Genomic DNA, 21,086 nt, shown 5'->3' on the forward strand with positions numbered 1-21,086 from the left:
GTTAAGAACAGTCTATCAAGTTCTTAGTACATATGAAAATTTAAAGTTGTAAAACAGGGAACAGTAGACGTGTTCCTAAATGGGCAAGGAAAAGATGATATTAATGATAATTAACAACAAATTAAATTAATGCATATATTGTATTAGGCTAATGCTGCTGGTAGTTTACGTTAAACTAAAAAAGAATAGCTTAACTTGTATTCCTAGTTTGATTTGATTGGTATATGAAAGTTAAAGTAGGATAGCTACTAAATATATATTATGGAAGTCAGGACTCATTAATTTCAAAATTTAAAGCCAAGCTAAAATTTAAAAAAAAAAAATTAAATTACACTTATCTTTAGTTTACTGGCCCTACACAATTACATTTAATTAATGCTCACTGAAGCATTAAGTTACTTAATTAATTGAATGAACTCATGTACAGAAAACGTATAAATACAACTCCTTACTAATACCTACAACTTTCTAAGGGAGTCCTTGCTTATGTAGTTTTTGATGATTTTTAAGTAACTTGACCAATCTAACATCAAGTAAAGTTGTTTAATTGTGATCATGTTTATCTAAAAATGTCAGTGAATTTTATATCAAAATTTAGGAACCTAATTTGCCTAGAAGATAGATGACAAACACCTTCAGATTCACATTTCAGTTTTATTAATTGTATTATGTTTAATTTAATTTAAGACATTCTTTATTTGGAACATCTGTAGAGGTAAATGGAGGTTTCCAGTAAGATATAATAATACCACGGTTTTTATTTCACAAAATACACCATCACTTCCTTCTAAAGAAATTAATTTGAGAGTGAACGTGTGTATAAATCACCTTAGTTCTTTTAGCTGAGTTATAGTGGCCCAGAAGTTTCACTAAATAATGTGTGACAATAATAAAGAATACTGACAGAAGTTATTTCCAAATTTAATAATTATATTGTTTTAGATGCTTTTATTTCTTGTAACTGAAAATAAAACACCATAAATCTGGTAGGTAAATTTTCTATAAAACTGATCTTAAAATAGAAAACGGAATAATTTTATTATGTTAATATTTTTTACCCTTCTATAGGAGAGAGGAACTAAGCCACGACTTCTCACGTTTTCAATAATGAAAAGAAAATATTGCAGTAACCAAAAAGTTGAATTCTGGCACCATTTTTACAGTTGCAGAAAATTGCTTGTACATTTAACTTTTAAAATAAAAACAGTATGGTGAACATTGCTGCAAAGGGAACCACACAAAAATAACCTGTCAAAGGAGTTCTACACCTCCTTTAAGACTTACTTCATTGCTACATCTCAATTTTGATCACGTAAAATCTATTTTTAAGCCAATGATATTCTTAAAAAGTTTTGAAAAAAAGAAACTTTTAAATAAATTAACATGACATTTATTTTTCTTTTAGTAGTCAGTCTAATTGAAATCAGCCCGTTTTTGAAATCAGGGTATCATATGATGAGGTATTAGTTGAAGAAAAGAATTACCTCCTCCATCTTACACTCTGCCCTGTTTAAAAGTCTCAGCAAAGAGAAGGGAGGAGGAACCCAACCTGAGCTGAGTCAGTGGAAGCATTTTTACGTCTAAGAATCACACGCAACATTCAGATACACCATCAGACAATTGAGCTACAAATCATCCATCAGTATTTAAGCAATTTTATGTAATAAAAATAATAGATTAGAAATGAAGAGCTCTCGCGTACTTGTTATTTTATTAAATTGTCTTTTGTCCTGACTCTGCCATGTATTTATCACAAGTCACCCTCTAGGTCTTGTTTCGTCCTCCACCGTATGATCTCTAACATTATTTCTAGCTTTGTCATCGATGACAGTATGAGTCTTAAAATGTTGAGGTGCCAAAAAAAAGACATGGTTCCTCCTCAGATAAAACCAAAAATCTGTGTCTAAATAAAACTGGATGACCACATGAAAAAAATTGTCCATGAAGTAATAAACATAGATATTTTTTAAAGGCCTTGTCTTAGATTTTAAAAAAAAACTGTGAGATTGAATCAAGAGATTTACAAAATGGGGGTTAATTCTCGGCTTAGCATTTTATGAGGGACTTTGCAAATTTGAATCAATCCAGAGGGAGGGGAATGGTCAGAGCAGTATCATTGTTGATAATAAATAGTTCTAGGACCTTAGTTAAACATAATTTTTGAATTCCTCTGTTTTGACTGAAATCCCACTTTCTCCATGTAGCCTTCTAGAAATTCATGAAGAAACATGAGTAATCTTGTCTAGACGCCAATTCTCCAAATAAGTATAGCTCACGACCTAACTTTCCATCACCATTTCCTTGCTTTCCCAATAGTTCTGTAAATATTTTCTGAGATCCTGCTTTGCGCAAGGCGCTCAGCTAGTGAACCCTTCCTTTATTTGCTCAATACTTGTTCACTGCGTTCCTTGCGGATGTTAACATCAATGTACTCTCAGACTTTGAACTTCTGGAGGGACTATGTCTACTCTCACTGCTCTTTGGCCAACCCAAGTTCAGGCTAATGAAAAGAACTTAAGAAATGCTCTTAGCTGATAGCCATTTTGAATGATGTGTCCCTCTGACTTAAACACTTTGTGGAGACTATTAGATAATCTTCTTATTCACAGAGTTTGGTATATAATTATATTTATAGGTCCCCGGCATATGTTAGGTGCTCAAAAATGTTAATAGAATGGATATAGGTGCTGAGTAAGATTTGATAAAGATGATGATGAAGGTTAAGAGAATTTCCTGTGAGATATGAGGTGGCTCCTACAAGAGTAGGAACACCTGCTGCCCCTCTCACACTACTTGGAATTCTCAAACACGAATCTGACTCCAAACTAAAAATATCAGGCACTTGGAAGCTGCATTTAAGTATCGACACATTAGTCATTGTATGAAACTTCAATTTCATTGGCAATCGTAAAAATAGGTTACTATGCAAATTCCAGTGCTTTTGCTAATTGTAGGCAAAAGAAGTAGTCCAGTGGGATGTCAGTAGGTATCAGTGGGAGAGTGAAGATATTTCTTTTTGGTAATTTGTTTCTAGATGTGTTTTTTCCCTTTCCTCAGATAAACCCTCAGAGAGCACCGACTTTTTCCGTGCCCTACAGAGAGATTAGTGAAGGCATTATCATACAGTGACAGGTTGGGTTCCAATGTGTTTCTCATTAACTTCTCTGTCCTTCCCTCTGTGAGAAACTGGAAAATTTATCAGATTTTCATACAGGGAGGTGAATTTCTGCTGAGGATGCAGCACAATGTCTTTTACTCTCCCGAGTGCAATTACAGCTGTGCTTCCACAGCAGTACTTCATCTTACCATAGGGCTCTCTTTGTAGGATGGATGCATTCCATAACCTGTTTCCATACTTTGACACAGGTCATACATTTATAATTTTTAAAGTTCACTAGTTGTCCTACATTCTCCTCAATAAAGGGCCCCTGAGAGTAAGTGTAACTATACACTAGAATATTAAATGTACCAGAAGAATATACAAAGGCCTCCCTAATAGTCACCATCCTAATGGAGCCTGGGACAGAATGAGTTTAAATTTTAGAAACAAAAACCAGCCTAAAAGTTGTACATTCTCAGTCTATTCTTTTTTTGCATAAAGGCTGCATTATGAAGGGATGACAACATGTTTTCTGTTTAAGTAATGAAAGAATAACAGTCATCGCAATGACGACTATAAATCCCCTCTGAGGCCAGCAGTTCCCGTAAATTATGGTTAGGAGGGAAAGTCATGCCCATTTATGTTGCCACATTAGCTGTATCACTGGGTAATAAAATTGAATCAGCTCCAAGAGGGAGTTTGTTTTCGCCTTAGAAATCACGTTGCCTGAGATTCTCAGCCTTTATCTTTTGGAGAGCAAGAGACAAAATGAGAGAAAGACGTATCCCAGCATGCCGGTGCAGAGCACAAACCACAAGATCTCTTTACCAGTCAAGGGAGTTGAACGCAAAATCAACTCAGTCTAGCAAATTCTGAGGTCCAAAGGAGCCTACTCAAAGTCAAAGAATTAGGATTTCTTCGTTGCTAATAATTTACGGCAGAAATCTCTAATGAATTTCCAATAAAAACATTCAATGTTCATTTAACCCCTGACAATATACTGGCACTGTGCTAGGGTTCTAGGATAGAATTAAACACAGCACCTGTTTGGGGGAAAACTTACATTCTTGCTTATATTATTAGAGCAGTGGATTATATCTTTTGAGTGTTATATCCAGCTCTCAGTTAGTTAAAAATGACACTTATTCTTGACAAAGGAATTTAATATATTAGGATACTATTTATCACAGTAGACTCAAAAGCTTAAGCTACAGATAACATTATATACTTTGGAAGTACTTCACAAATTCCTTTGGCACTCTCTTTGGGAATTTATATATGTTTTCCATTGTTTATTGACAGAGATGCAAGATTATTCTACATTCGTTAAAAGATAATTAGGGGCCCAATAGAGAATAGGAAAATAGTATGTAAGCTTCCCTAGGGAGCCCTCAAATTCCATCTGTTATAACCAACACTGACCTAATAGCTGGGATTGGAAGATCAATCGCCATTAATTTTGGGATGGCTCAGCAATGGGAAAAACTGACTTATGGTTCCCAGAGTCTTATTTATTTCCCAAGACAAGGATGTCCACAGGTTAGAAACAAGTGTCAAAAAATCAAGAAGTGAATGTGGCCCTGAGTCTCATCTAACTTTTCAGCTCTTTTTCTACCTGCTTGTAGGAAGTTGGAAAATTGTTAACAATTTAGAAATTTTTCTTTTTAAAATAAAACACTACCTTCCACTGTTGGTCTTAAACAAGGGATTATATCAGACTCCCTTGGAGAAGAGCTGCTGTGTTTTGGGCTGCTAGGATTAGTGCAAACGAACCTCCCCCAAGACATTTGAGGGGATTGGCAAATGTTGCTGTGTCTACTTTGGGTATTACAGAGGCACCCTTGCAGTGGTTTCAGCCAGCGTTCCTGTAACATTGGCCTGCAGTCAATAAATATTTCATGTCTCTTGCCCTGAGGGTGTGCTCAGAGGACCACCCTGCAAGTGTCTGCCTCTGTGGTCACAGCTTCTTGCTGTGGGCGTAAAGGTGGGTGTGGAGCCAGAGGCAGGATGTGCAGGCAGGATCCAATGTGGTTGAAATTTGGGATCACTGGTCTGGCTGTAGGGGATCTGGAGACTTCTTCACGTCAACACTCATTCTGGGAGGAGAAGCATGTCCACCAGAGGATTATCATCAAGCATCAGCGTGACTCACTCAAGGGTTAATGGAAGGAAACATTCATAAGAAGTGAGATTGCAAGTTAAGAGAGAAATAGAGGCTTCTTGTGCTTCTCACCAGGCTTTCATGGTTGAGGCAACGTAGAATGTCTTCTGTTTAAGAAGGAAGCTCTCAAAACTTCCAAAAGGCAGAGACCCAAGTGGGAAAGGGTCCATTTCTCCTTAACTCTTTAAAACATGCCATGAGTCATGCATCAAAATAGTAGAGCACTAAGTGTACATGTAATGAATTGAATGATTCAGGGTTTGGTCAAGATTCTAATTGCCTAATAATAAGAGACTCAACGGCCAGAGAGGATAGAGCCAGTTTTGTATTGCTGAAGAAAATAAAAGGAAAAATGAAAATGATGTCTCACATTGATTTTTGGGTCTAATATCAGCTTCCCTCCACCCTAATGGAAGGTGGGTCTGGTTGTTATAAATTATAATTTGGATGGCTTACTTATTTATTTCCTGCCTGTTTTCCATAGACATTGGTTGAGTATCTACTGCATGTCTAATATAGAACTAAGTATTGGATACACAGAGATAAATAAGACATGGTTTCTTCCCTCAAGAAGCTTGTAGTCTAGATGGGAAGATGGACGATTAAACAAATAAGCCCCATACATGCTATGGGAGGGGCTGGGCTCAGTAGGCAATAATATTAGTGTGAGTAACTTGACGACTGTAATTACTACTACCACCTTACATTTGAACAGCACTTTTTAGTTTTAGTTCAGCACTTTTCATTTTTAGAGTATGTTTAGATACCTTTTCTAATTAGATATAGAGGTAAACCACCTAAAAGGAAATGAATAGTTTCTAAAGTGTTGGCATTTACATCTTGCATACTTGGTGCAGATTCCCTCTTCAATCCTGTGACACTCATTCCCCAGCTGCTGGAGATGCATCCGCTCATCTGTGCCCCTTGGCCTTAGGGAACTGCCCTGTCCAAGGTTGTACCCACTCCCAGGGGCACTGTGAGGCCAATGACTGGCTGATTCAGATATACATTGGTGTGGCCCATTTGCCACAATTCGCGATAAATATGGAGGGCCATACTAGCTTCAAAGCACCGCTAGAATCAGCTGAGGCCTCTGTTGTAACCATATAGAGGATCACCTTCTCCCTCCACTCTGCCTTCTTCAATTCCTTACAGGTAAGGATGCAGATAAGATACAACACTCTCTGTTAAATTTGAATTCCAGGTAAAAAAAGAATAATGTTTTAGTATTAGTATATTCAAATATTGCATGGGCATCCTGTATTTTTATTTTCTTAATTTAGCAACCCTACCTGCAGGTGTAACTCTCAAGATCACTCCCCAATAAGCCTTCTGTGTGCTGCTCTCAACCACACACTGTTTCCAGGAAATCCATTCTCTAGGGAAAGGTATTATGGTCAGTAAACACCAAGGAGTACCCTGAACTACAAAGGAAAACTTTGCAGAGGGTACAAGAAGAGGATCTAGAAGGATCTCTTTTAACATGTAGGGGGACATATTTCAACATTGGACTATATTTTCCTAAAATTATGCAAGGAATGTAATCAGTTTGTGACATCACCAACATTTGTGAAAGTCTCTTAAAAAGTTGATCACTACCTCCTTCATGAAACACATTTTTTACTTATTTTCCAAAGTGTCACATGCTCCTGGTCTTTCTGCTAGCTCAGCAGCTGCTCCTTCCTAGTCACTGGCTAGCTTCTCTTCTACCTGACCTCTGAACCTTGCAGGACCCCAGGGCTCAGTTTTTGGCTCTCTTCTATTCTGTCTCTAAACTCACCCTGTATATGATCTCACCTGTGCTTTAAATACCTTCTGTATGCTGATGACTCTCAAATTTAAATCTCCAGCCTCAACTTCTCCCAGAGCTCCGAGTTCATATAATCAACTGCCCACTCTACATTGCTTCTTGGATGTCTAACAGGAATCTCAAACCTAGCATGTCCAAAACTCAACTGTTGTTCCCAAACTGGCTAAGCTTCCAGACTTCCACAGTTTAATAAACAGCATAATTATTTATTCAATGACTTGAACCAAAAATCTAGGCATCATTCTTGTGCCGTCTTTTCCCCTCATAACCCTCATCCAATCTACTAGTAAATCCTTTTGCCTAAACCTTCAAAATAAATCCTGAATCCTACTGCTTCTCTCTATCTCTACTCTGTACCTTAGGCCAAGCTACCCTTGTCTGTAGCTTGATCTAATGCTATAGCTTCCCAACTGCTCTCCCTTCTTCTGACAACAGTGGATTTTACAGAGAGTCATAGAGAAATTTTTAAAACTTAGGGGCCAGCCCAGTGGTGTAGTGATCAAGTTCTCACGCTTCGCGTTGGTGGCCTGGGGTTCACAGGTTTGGATCCCAGGTGTGGACCTACATGTCGCTCATCAAGCCATGCTGTAGCAGTGTCCCATATACAAAATAGAGGAAGATTGGCACAAATGATAGCTCAGGGCCAATCTTCCTCAAGCAAAAAAAGGAAGATTGGCAACAGATGTTAGCTCAGGGCCAATCTTCCTCACCACCACCACCAACAACAACAACAACAAAACTTAAATCATGTCTCTCTCCTGCTCAGAACACTTCAGTAGCTTCCTGGCCCACTAGAATGGGTCTGGCCCTTCTTCCTTCGTCTATCACATCTCTTTCACTCTGCTCTAACCACAATGGCCTGGAATGCCTTTCCCCCGGTTCTTCTTCAACTCCACTCTTTCTCTCCTCAGAGATGACTTCCCTGATGACTCTGTTTAAAGTCTCTTCCCCAAGTTACTCCATCTCAGTCCCTCATTTTCTTTAGAGCATTTTCATACTCCTTATTATCTTGTATACTTTTGGATTTACTGGTTTCCCCAGGGGAATGTATGTAGTCTCTCTCCCCCCAGTAGAATGTAAGCACCTTGAGAGAAGCCACCTTGTTTGGCTTATTCATACAGTATCTCTGGTGCCAAGCAATGTGCCTGGCACATAGGAAGCACTCAATAGTTATTGATTGAGTGAATGAATACAGTCAGTTCTGCTATAAATCTTGTTTTGAAAACGCTAATTCGTTTCAACTTGATTGATATATAGGAGAACAATTTGAGAATGATGTGAATTTTATGTTTGCTCATATGTAATTTCATCTATGAGAAATACAAGGAATTTCAGCTGAACCAAGCTGCTTAGGAATACACAATATATACTATGCATAAAGTTTCTGGAACCAATAATTCCAATGTGTGTGTGTGTGTGTATAGGGGGGCGTTTCCCACACCAACAAGCAATTCTCTGACATCAGCTGGTGTCCTACAATTCAACTCAGTTCCGACTCTATCTACCTGCAGATAGTATCATATTCCACAGTTTTAAGGGCTCTCTCCCACAAGACTTCCCTCCACTTCAGATGCCACGTGTAAGCCCAAAGTGTTACCTGTACTTCTGACCAATTAGTTAAAAATCAGAGGTTCCCATGACCCCTCTTTGTGTTCAATTAATTTGCTAGAACAGCTCGAAGAACTCAGGAAACCAGTTTACTCACTAGATTACTGGTTTATTACAGAAGATATTAAAGGGTATGAATCAACAGCCAGATGAAGGGAAACATAGGATGAGGTCCCGAACAAAGGAGCTTCTGTTCTCGCCTAGTGTGGGGCCCAGCATGATGGCACGTGGGGGTAGTCTGGAAGCACCAACCTGGAAGCTCTCTGAACCCAATCTTTTTGGTTTTTTATGGAGGCTTCATTGCACTGGCATAATTGATTCAATCTCCAGCTCCTCTCCCTTCCCTGGGATTCAGGAGGTGGGACTGAAAGTTCCAACCCTTTAGTCATGGTTGGTTCCCCTGGCAACTGGCCTCAATCTTAGGTGTTTTCCAAAAGTCATCTCATTAACGTAAATCCAGTCGTGGTGGACAGGGAATTGTTATGAATAACAAGACACTCATTTCACCTCTATGGCTCTGAAGCAATTTTAGGAACTGAGGATAAGAGACCAGATATAACAAAAGATGCTCCCATTGCTCTTATAGTTTAGGAAATTCCAAGAGTTTTGGGGGTTTTAGCCAGGAGCTGTGGATGAAGACCAAATATATATGAGAAATATATTTTGATCATCTGAATAACCAAATATGTATTTCTTATAAATCACAATATTGCAGTTTCCCCCCAGTAGAATGTAAGCACTTTGAGGGAAGCTACTTTGTTTGGCTTATTCATGCAGTATCTCTGGTGCCAAGCAATGTGCCTGGCACATAGGAGGCACTCAATATTTATTGATTGAGCAAATGAATACAGTCAGTTCTGCTATAACTCTTGTTTTGAAAAACACTAATTGTTTCAAGTTGATTTATATATGAGGGAACAATTTGAGAATGATGTGTTTTGCGTTTGCTCATATGCAATTTCATCTATGAGAAATTCTAGGCATTTCAGCTGAACTAAGCTGCATGGGAATACACAAAATATACTACATATACCTCATGAGGTCAGTGAGCCACACCTGTCCTCATCTGGTGTTACGACTTTCCACCTGATTTCAGATAACCCTCTTTCAACCATGTTATGGACTGAATTGTGTGCCCCCCCAAGTTCATATGTTGAAGCCCTAACTCCCAATGTGACTATATTTGGAGATAGAGCCTTTAAGGATATAATTAAGGTCAAATGGGGTCATAAGAGTGGAGCCCTAATCCTACAGGACTAGTACTACGAAGAGGAAGAGACACCGGAGCGCATGTGCTCTTTCTCTCTCTCTCTCCCCTGACTGCATACACAGAGAAAAAAGGCCTTGTGAGGACACAGAGAGAAGGCAGTCATCTGCAAGCCAGGAAGAGAGTCCTCACCAGAAACTGAATCTGCCAGAACCTTGATCTGGCACTTCCAGCCCCCAGAACTGTGAGAAAATAAAATTTCTGGCTTTTAAGCCACCCAGTCTGTAGTATTTTGTTATGGCAGCCGGAGCAGACTAATATAAACCACTTGACAATAATTCACAAGCTACAGCTCTTCCCACAGCCATGCTGGTCACACAGCCCAGCATCCTCCCTCCTTTCAATTTCCTCCTCTTCCCTCTCAGCCTTTTTCGTACTTTTCCTCTCTCTTCTTTTTCTCTCTTTTATGATAAAAGTTTGTCTCACTTTTTTTCTCTCTCTTTCTCTGTTACACAAAGTACATTGGAAACCTAAGTTCAAGCAAACGTGAGACCTTTTCAAAGGAAAATGCCATATTTATTATAGTATTTATACATTTCTTAACCACTTAAGATGTGTGAACTGTGTTGTCATTTTTATTAGGTTCTATCCTCTTTCATGTGTCACTGCTGCAATTCTGAGTGTTGTGCTCCTAACCCCATTTTCTCACGCGTCCTGTGGTTTTTATTGCACAATTTTGCATATTGCGTTGATCTCTAGAAATGCATATGTTGGGTTATATCAGAAATGACTCTTTTATCCTCACAAAAAATTAGTGAGTTAGAAAAGTATGTCCTTATTTTACAGATGAAGCAAAAGACTGAAGCATTAGGCATAAGTCACAATGTGTTCTTTACTGTGCCAGGCACGCTTCTGTCCTGCATTTTCTGATATTAATCCTTATTTTTTTACATTAGCAACCGTCTCTAATCTGATCATCTTCAAAGTAAGTTGTCTTTTTGTGGTTATATTTGCCTTGGCAAAAAGAAATAAAGATATGGCTTAGATGATTTAGGTTCAGCGTCTACCATTGACAATGCAGTATAGATTGAAATTTTCAATGGTGTATCCTTATTACTGGATTCAACAAATTGAGTTGGCATTGCTTCATGTCCAGGCTTCATTTCATTATGTAGGTCAAATATACATTTATTATTAAATAATATCAGTTTCAAATCACACAGGTAGGAGCAAGTAAACATAAAGTAGATTAATATATAAAGAACCATTTTATTATAGTTTTAAGAACCCTTGCATTTTATTATCAAATAATATTTATCAAACATGTACTATGTGTAGATATGTAAAAATGACTAAAGAAGACTTATTCTTCCTTTAGTTGTTTCATGTTTGTTGTCTCATTTACTGTACAAGTTCTTCAAACCTTGGAGCCATTTGGGTGTGCTGCTCTGTAATAGGAAGAGCTGAGACTGGCAGATGGGAGTCTGTGTCCTGACCTTAGCCCTGCCATGAATTAACTGGAAGGGCTTCAACATCTTAATGGGGCTTAACTTGAATACGTGGAAAATTCTTCAGCAATGTGAGCTAGTGTATTAATCAGGGTTCGCCAGAGAAATAGAACCAGTAGGATATCTATATCTATAGATATATATCTTTATCTCTATATCTATCTATCTATCTATCTATCTATCTAAAAGAGGAGATTTATTATAGGAATTGGCTCATGCAGTTATGAAGGCTGAGAAGTCCCATGACCTGCTGTTTGCAAGCAGAAGATGGATGCCCTGGCTCAAACAGAGAGAATGAATTTGCCCTCCCTCCATCTTTTTATTCTATTTGGGCTCTCAATGGATTGTATTACGCCAGCCCACACTGGGGAGGGTGATCTTCTTTACTCAGTCTACTGATTCAAATGCTGCTGTCTTCTGAAAACATCCTCACAGACACACTCAGAAATAATATTTTACCAGCTATCTGGGCATCCCTTAGCCTAGTCAAGATGACACATAAAATTAACCATCACAGCTGGATTTTCTGCTGCTTCTGCTCCAACCCAGTTTACAAATTGGCTGCATTTAGGGCTGAACCCTCCGTTCAGACTGTAAATCGTGTCATGGAGAACTCTTTGTTCTTTCTTCTTCCACCCAAACTCCAGAGACCTCTGCAAGCTCCCTTTAGAAAGGCCCTAGTGGATAGACAAGAACAAGAAAAAGTCTCCCTAAGAACACATAGTCTTTGAAACTTTTGAACATGGTACACTCAGAAATTATCAATTTAACAGTTACAGATGACTGAGGGAGAGGAGAGAATGCCAATAAGACATGGTTAGTTTAATCAGTACAGTTATTTGAATGAATGAAAAAATTAATAAACATTTCTTTACTTCCTTTGCTGGTGAGGGCCAACTCTCAAAGGTCTCTTAACATTATTCCACTCTGGAGTAGGAGGAGTTGATGAGATTATTCCAATTTAGAGGTAACCTAAACCTTTAAACTCTCCTACCAAATTTAAATCTTGTTTTCAACTTGACTCTCCCAAAATAGATCATACTTCCTAATGTAGCTCCTACTAATCTACTGATACAGAAGCTCATTTCTCTTTTAAGACTCTTTTATTCTTTCTTAGAGTGAATTCTTTCCAAATGAAAAGAGAGAGAGAAAAAAATGTAACAACAGTTACAAACACAAACATGACAAAAAAACAAGGCAAATATATAAATGTATACACTAAGATATAGGAAGTTGGATTAAATTGCTTCTAAGGTGCTATCCAAATCTAAGCTTTTAAAAAATATATAAAACTCACTAGTTGTAAACATATTGATTGACCAGCTGCTACATGAATTATAATTTAAGTCCTTTGTTCCAAATCTCATGAAAGTGGAAAATCATGGTAATAGCCCATGTAGGAAATGACATTAAGATGCTTAAATATTTTAGTGATAAGCACATTCAATGGTGAGGTACTCATTCAGAAAGCTTGTCATCTTGTCCCTGAGAGAGTTGATAAGATTAATGTTCCACATATCTTGAGTGGGAGAAATGAGAACACTATTGTTATCAACAATAACAACAAAATGAGCAGACGGCTGAATTCTACAAAAGATAGTCTGTTTTGTCTTCAAAATACAGTTGGGGGCAAAGGAAAGGGCACTTGAAGAAAAATGACATGCATATTTTTAGCAGAAGTTACAACCACTCATGTGATTCAACGTAAAATATGTCACATCTACATAATAGCTTCATGCTTGCTATTGTGCTAATTGAACTATGTACTTTCGATGCATTCCCTACTCATGTTCAAGTGTGGGTAACAAAAGATAGAAGTCAACAGTCACGGCAATTGGACACACTGAATATCTTTCTTCTGTGACTGAGTCAGTCTCCTCAGTGGATTACTAAACACATTCCAGAAATCTCGTAAGTTACCAGTGGTCTAAAAACGGATATAATTAAAGATGAGTAAACCTACCGCAGAGTTTGATGTAATCTTTTAGAGTAATTAACACAAATTATTTACAATGGATTTTTATACTACTTTTCTAAAGATTTCATATATGTTACTACAAGTTCATATACCTTACCATTACAAAAGCGACTCCCTCCCTACTGTATTCATACAAAGAAGGGAGATAATCTGCATCGTAACAGTCCTGGAGGAGGGAGATCCAGTAACTATGGTTATAACTTTGACCAGAGCCGGGCTAAGATATGAGAATCCTTCATGAATGTCATTACTTTAAGAACTTGCCTTTAGATACCTTTGGGTTTATGAGTACTGTGATATGGAGCAATAATTTAAAGATCTGATTGTCTCAATTAGGTTGTTTAATTGCTATGCCACCAGCAGCTTTCCATGATAAGGGGAAAGATGATTCATTCCTAAAATTCACCTTCTTTTGAGGTCTGATATTGTGTTATTCTAGAAAATAAGGGTCCTTTTCTCGCTGTCTCCTAGTTTACTCTTAACTCAGATACTAACTTTCCATAGGTAAGACTTTCCATTCTAGGTGGACTTACTAAAAGGCCTATGAAATAGGATAGGATGTTTCTGGACAATTAGTTCTATCTTTTCACTCATACTTGATGCTTACTTCTTATAGGCCAGGTGCTGTGCTCAGGGCTTTCACCTTATCTCTTTAGCTCTCACAACCACTGCACATAAATGAGTGTTTTCTCCTTTTCAGGTTGACGAAACTGAGTCTGAGGGATTATATAAATCTCCCAGGACCACAAGGCAAAGCTGAGAATCAAATTGGGTTGTTTTTTTTTTCTTGTCTTCCAAGTTTTAATTTATACAATATGTTCATCCTTGAAACTCTGTTATATATTACGTAGTTCAAAACCTAAACTGTTCCTTCTCTATTGAGACAGCTATGGGGGTGCTCTAGGGTTTAGAAAAGAAAAGCAAATGGTCAGATGTAAGTTTAGTTCACTGAGCCTACACACGGAAAGTGTATGAATCCGTGTGCTGGTGTATATGAGAGATGCGCCAAGAACTGAGGAATAACTTGACAAAAGGAGAGGTTGGCTATGGGTTACTGATATTGAATTTGACCTGCTTTAGTCACCCTATACATCTAGAAGTGCCCACCCTATACATCTTCTAGTGTATTGAATCCTTTTTTGTACATTCTGGTCTTTGATGAATAACACAGAATTTTTCCTTCCATAGTTACACCTAGAGTTATGCCTAGATGTGCTTTCATATCAGGGATTGAAATCATCTTTGATTTTTTTTCCATCAAAGAGCCAGAAAATAAACTGTAGGAATCAATTGTCACAAAACCCAGGACCCAAATCCTGCCCTTGAGATGCCTTAGTCTCGTTACAATTTGACCTGATTGTAGCTTAGGAATAGTTGAGAATATTTCCCTTTTTCTTAGCTGTCAAAATTCAGTTGATACATCACAGATCCCTAAAGCTATGTAGGGAACTCTTCCCTTGATTCCAACCGCTTCATTTCTAGGCATCTGTAATAGCTGCGCTGGGTTCAGTGAGAGTTCTGTTTGCCATGAGCGTGAGATCATGCCCTAAGTAATTACAGTGAGCGTGCAATGAAAATATGTGGTGAGTATAATGTCAGGAAATCATGCAAATTTTATTATCTTCAGTGAAGTGGTGGCTGGTAGAGAACTTGTCAGTATTTGCAAGTTGAAGCCTCTAATTACCTTGATTTACTTGTAGTACCATTCATAACCTTGCTCCTATGGTGTTCCTGACAGCACTTTTGTGTTTTCCAAGAAAGGAATAATGCCACGTAAATAATTTAAAAACAATAAATCATTTAGAGTGGCTTTAACCCAAAACCTAATGCAGTAGCTGGCTGAGTACTCGCTACACTTGACAGGTAGCTGGCATGCAGAATTCATCTATGCATCACAAGTATTTACTTCCAAATTCACAAATCTAAAACAGGCAGATTGAAGAAAAAATGAGACCTAAGCCTCCTTCATCCTGAATAGTCCATTTTACCTTTTTAGGCAAAATGGGAAATAGAGAAATTAAGTTCTATGTAGGATGGCTCTACTTAAAACACAGATTTGCTGAGTTACGATAGGTAATGACTAATTAAGACTGATTCTCAGGCAGAGCTGGCTGAGTGTTGGAGGAGAACATAAACAAACCTGTGGGGTACTCACACCCCCACCCCCACCCACACAAGAGCTGGAGGGAAAAGACTGGGATGAGAGAACAAGCTGGTGTGTAACCAGTTCCCACCTACTCTCAGGGGAGGACAATGCTCTGCTCTTTCTCTCTGGTCACTTCTATTCACACGAGACAAAGCAGATAATGAAAAGTAAAAACCCATCAAGAAAAGCTTCTACTTAAGGAAAAGGTAGGACTATTTCCATTATGCCGGAGGGAGAGCTGGGTCTGCCAGCTGCCTTTGGACAATTGAGTTCCTACTGGGTGCCAAGCATGTCATTATCTCTTAATCCTCACAACAATTCTCTGAGGTAGGTATGATTATCCCCTTTTATAGATAAGGACAAAACCTGAGTTAGATTAAGTAATTTGCCTGAGATCACCAGCTAGGAAGTGACTATCAGAATTAAGTCTGAATCTGTCTGACTCAGGCAGCACTCTCTCTCCATCCCTTGCTTTGTCCCCCCTCCACCCTCCCCACAAACCCGATTTCTTTTTTAACTCTATCAATAAAATATATTTTTGTGAGGCAGTTCTGTGAACACTCAGAATGGTGGAATCCCTGGGGTGAGAAGAAATCCTGAAAGTCTCCGAGTCAGACTCTGTCTACAACATCCCTCTCCCACGGTTGCAGAAGGGGTCTCCTAGCATATTCTGCCTGAGCACCCACAATAGGGCCATAGGGCACACACACAGCTTGCTTGAAGCAGATGACAGCTCCATTTCTTCTCTGCGCATTGCCCCTGCCCCCAGGGTCAGTCTCTCCAAGTTCTCAGCTGTTTTGTGCCCCTCATTAGGTGCTTCTCTTTCAGGAGAGACCTCACTAGTCCTGATAAAACCCCATAGTGTTTGTTTCTTCCAAAATACCAACATTCAAATATTTATTTCCTTAGATCAAAGGTTTGCAAAGTTAGTCTGCCTAAGAATCCCCTGGAGGGCTTGCTAAAACACAGATTGCTGTCTTGTGAATTGAAACTATGTAATGCTTTGGCCCATAGCAGGCTTTCAGTAAATGTTAGTTCCCTTTTTATTTTAAATTTTAAATGATCCTCAATTTTCCTGATTCAAGTTTACCCCTGCGTTCTCCAGATTTTGGGCATCAGGTTCCTTGAATTAACACACTCAGAAGGAGGAAAATCAGCGGCATTTTTACCGGTTTATTTGTACTGTGTGAAGAAGCAAAATGTAACACACTTGTGTCCTCTTGTGTCTACGTGGCAGGGCCAAGAGACACTGCAGTGTGACCACAGTTGTGCTGCATTTATAAGAAAATATCATTTCTTTAGAAAATTACTCTGTTCAAAGGTATCTGAAGTGTTTTGAGGAAAAGAGGGTTGTTCTTTGAGAACTGAAAGCAAATGGTAAAATCTGCTAGAAGCTTAACTAAAGCTACTGAGAGGCAAATATGTTTGCTAGAGGTTAGGCCCTGATCAGAAGGGAAGCAGTAGGGGACTTAGGAGACTTAGTTGTCAAAGAATCTTGCCTTCCCTGGGGGAAGATCATTATGGAAGAGGGAAACTGGTGGGTTTTATCAACTCCAGAGTAGTGGTTCTCAAAGTGTGATCCCTGGGCTGGCAGCAACATGACCTGAGGTACGAAAAGGGTAGAAAGTACCTTGACCTGAGGTTTTTAGCTGAGACTCTGGTCTGTCACTCCCAGTAGAGTCATTCAGAAGAACAATTAAAAGTAATAGTAGGGGGGCTGGCCCGGTGGCATAGTGGTTAAGTTGTGCACTCCTCTTCGGTGGCTGGGGGTTTGCCAGTTCAGATCCTGGGTGTGGACCTACAGCACTCATCAGTCATGCTGTGGCGGCGACCCACATACAAAATAGAGGAAGATTGGCACAGATGTTAGCTCAGGGACAATCTTCTTCAAGCAAAAAGACGAAGATTGGCAACATATGTTAGCTCAGGGCCAATATTCCTCAACAACAACAACAAAAAGTAATAGTAGGGAGACAGCCTTGATTGCCTAGTGGTTAGAGTTCGGCAGTGGTCCAGGTTCGCTTCCCAGTTGCGGAACCACACCATCCGTCTGTCAGCTGTGGCTGTGGCTCACACAGAAGAAGTAGAATGACTTACAACTAGGATATACAAGCATGTACTGGGGCTTTGGGGAGGGAAAAAAAAAGTGATAGTAGGGCAGGAGAGAACTGCAGGTGATTCTCACCCCTGGCTGCACATTAGAATCACTTGGAGGTGTTTAAAAAAAATACCATTCCAAGGTGGTTTTTACCACTACCAAAAACAAAACAAAACAAACAGACAAAACCCCAAAAACCAAACACAACAACGACAAAAACTCACTCTGGGCTGTCTCCTAGCAATTTTTGTTTCAGTGTCCTGAGGTAGGGCCCCAGGCTTCCAAAGTTTTAAGAGTTCCCCAGACGACTCTAATGTGGTGGCCTGGATTAAGAATCACTGAGTTGTAGAGACTTGAAGTTTGGAACACTGCAAAACTTAAAACACCACAAGAGAAAGTTAGTGACATTTCCTTAAAGCACAGTTTAATTGAATTAAGTGCTGGATGATAACAACTACCATTCAGCTGAGTTGTCAGAGCTCCTGTTGTGATTAGCAGACTTTCTAAATTGCAAGGCCACTGCCATTGCTCCTTGTATGACCTGTCAGCAGCCTTTACAGGGCTGCTGGGCCCATACACAAGTAGCATTGTATACCCTTAAACAAAGCCCACTGCCCCTTTTGCAACCACGCTCTGTGTGAGGGGAAAGCAGTAAAGCCCATGGAAAGAAGTTTGGTCTCAGAGTGAGGAAATCCACATTGGAGTGTCTACCCTGCCGCTAACCAGCTATACAATTAGGAGAAATAACTGAAATGCACTGCACCTGTTTCCTTATCTGTACTACTCAATAAGCTTCCTCCTGGCTCTAAAATAAAAGCTTTACTCATAGTCTCTTTCGTTTCGGGCAAAGTAGACACTTGTGCATTTATATATTATTAAGAGACAACATAGTCCAATGCATCACAGATCTCAATCCTTGAGTCTTATTCCTCTGGCTTTTTCATTTATTAAAGTTAACCTTTCTCTTTTCCATAAATAAGATTGATGCTCTAAGGGAAATGCAGAAATTGCCAGAATTATGTTCACAGTATGATCTGAGAATGTCCACTTTTTCCAACTGTAAAATCACAAAAGACACCAGGTGCAATCCGTTAAGTTACCTGTATAATCAAGTTTTCATGAAAGAAATGGAATTGGCCATAGAAAGTAAGAAGCTTCTATGGCTGCTTTTTTTTTTTCTTTTTTAGACTACTGTTTGGTGTGCTTACATTTGATTTCATGATTCTTTTTTATTATGAAGCCAACTTATAAGCTAAGACTGAGTAGAGCTTGGCTGTAGCACATGCCTTTCCCTTCATAAATGATGCTCCAGATAGTATGTGATTCTGAGAGGTACCATATGAAGCGTATCACACAATTATTACGGTCCATTCATCATGGTTGGTTTCAACTGCTGGGTTTGGAAACCATACAAAGATCAGATTCTAAATGGAGTACTTAGGAAGGAGACAGATATGGCCTCTATCTTTATTGCTTCTGTACTTGATCCTTCTTACATTTTAATGTGTAAATATTCCTTCTGCTGTAGCATAAAAGATATGTCTCTTTTCCCATCTCTCTCTCTGCCTCCTACTTTCCCTCTTTCCCTCTTACCTAACATATCTCCAAGTATTATTAAGTCAGAAAAGCTCAACTGAGAGTTTCATGTAAGCTTTTATTTTTGTTGAGGCACAGGTCAATCAATAAACGCCAATTTGGGGCCGGCCTGGTGGTGCAGTGGTTAAGTTTGTGTGTTCTGCTTCGGCGGCCCGGGGTTTGCCGGTTCTGATCCTGCGGGCAGACCTACTCACCACTCATCAAGCCATGCTGAGGCGGCATCCCACATAGAAGAACTAGAAGGATATACAACTATGTACTGGGGCTTTGGAGAGAAAAAAAGGAAAAAGAGGAAGATTGGCAACAGATGTTAGCTCAGGGCCAATCTTCCTCAATAAATAAATAAATAAATGCCAATTTTCACTCACATGCTTTTAACAAACCTTGATACACATATGTGTGTTGTGCGCACACACACACACACACATTTACAGCCTCAGTAGTAAAACGACTTCTTTCTCTTTAACTAAAACATGGTTTTGGAGGCAGTCACATGGGCCAGGACTCGAGGGAGGTACTGGAAGTACTGGATTGGAGGAAATGAGACCTCCTCTAGTTCAAGATGCACAGCACCTTTTAACTAGCACCTAAGAATACCTGATTGTTATCAGGAAAGATAGAAATATATTTGCTGGATTGCAAAAACTCCTTTACGTAATTGGCAGATGGGAATGAAAAATGGCATTGTGATTCAGTAAGCAGAGCCTACATTACACCCGTCTCGGTTAGGTCTAAGTAGCTTGTGAAGAACCTTTTTCAGTTATAACAGCCATTTAAAATCACATATTGAAACATACTGAATTTAGACCCATAGTGTTGAATTGCTGTACCACAAAGGACTAAACTAAGTTTTTAAAAAATAACAACACACTCAATCATCTTGCTTTCCATTAAAATACTAACATTAGCAAGCACAAAATTATTTGAAGGATTGATAAATAACAATTATTTAAAACATTGTGAATTACATTTTATCTCATTTTCAATTTCCATTTCATGTATAATACACGTTACATGTAATATATAATATGTATTACATATATAATACACTGATATTTCGTGTTTATAAAAGAAGGCCACCTATGTAAGGGACAATCTATGACAGAAAGTTAGTAATGAAAAAGATTCTAAATGGATGAATTAGGGTATTGGGTTCATCCACAAGCAAGGGCAGTCTTTTTTTGAAAACACACATCAAACCAAAATAACAAACCAAAACCCCTGCAAATCATATTGAAGACTTATAAGAAGGTGACTGCTTTAATTCAGCAAGAAAGATGCAAACTATATATCAAGACAAGTTCTCCAACTATGAATTGTGAAGTATTTCAAATATGTATTAAGAGTTTGACAAGTAGGGGCCGGCTCCGTGGTGTAGCAGTTAAGTGTGCACGCTCCGCTGCTGGCAGCCCCGGTTCAGATCCCGGGAGCGCACCGATGCACCACTGGTCAGGCCATGCTGTGGAGGCGTCCCATATAAAGTGGAGGAAGATGGGCACGGATGTTAGCCCAGGGCCAGTCTTCCTCAGCAAAAAAGAGGAGAATTGGCATGGATGTTATCTCAGGGCTGATCTTCCTCACAAAAAAAAAAAAAAAGAGTTTGACAAGTAGAGTTTCTTTGATGATATACTTTGTGTGGTACCTATGAGACTTGGGGAATTAGATGCCTAAGCGACTTCTCACTATCCATTTTATGTCCACTGACACTCAGTCATACCTCCTGTTCTTCTCTCTTCCATTGTATCTGGATATAAACAAAAATCTCAGGTGAGAGAAATTTCAAGCTAAAAAAAAATGAATGGATTAATAGGTAGATGGATGAGAAATATTTCAGCATCCCCTCCAAAGTCTCCATACCTTTTAAAATCAACCCC

The sequence above is a fragment of the Diceros bicornis genome, chromosome 8 (assembly GCF_020826845.1).
Source record: "Diceros bicornis minor isolate mBicDic1 chromosome 8, mDicBic1.mat.cur, whole genome shotgun sequence".
NCBI lineage: Eukaryota > Metazoa > Chordata > Mammalia > Perissodactyla > Rhinocerotidae > Diceros > Diceros bicornis.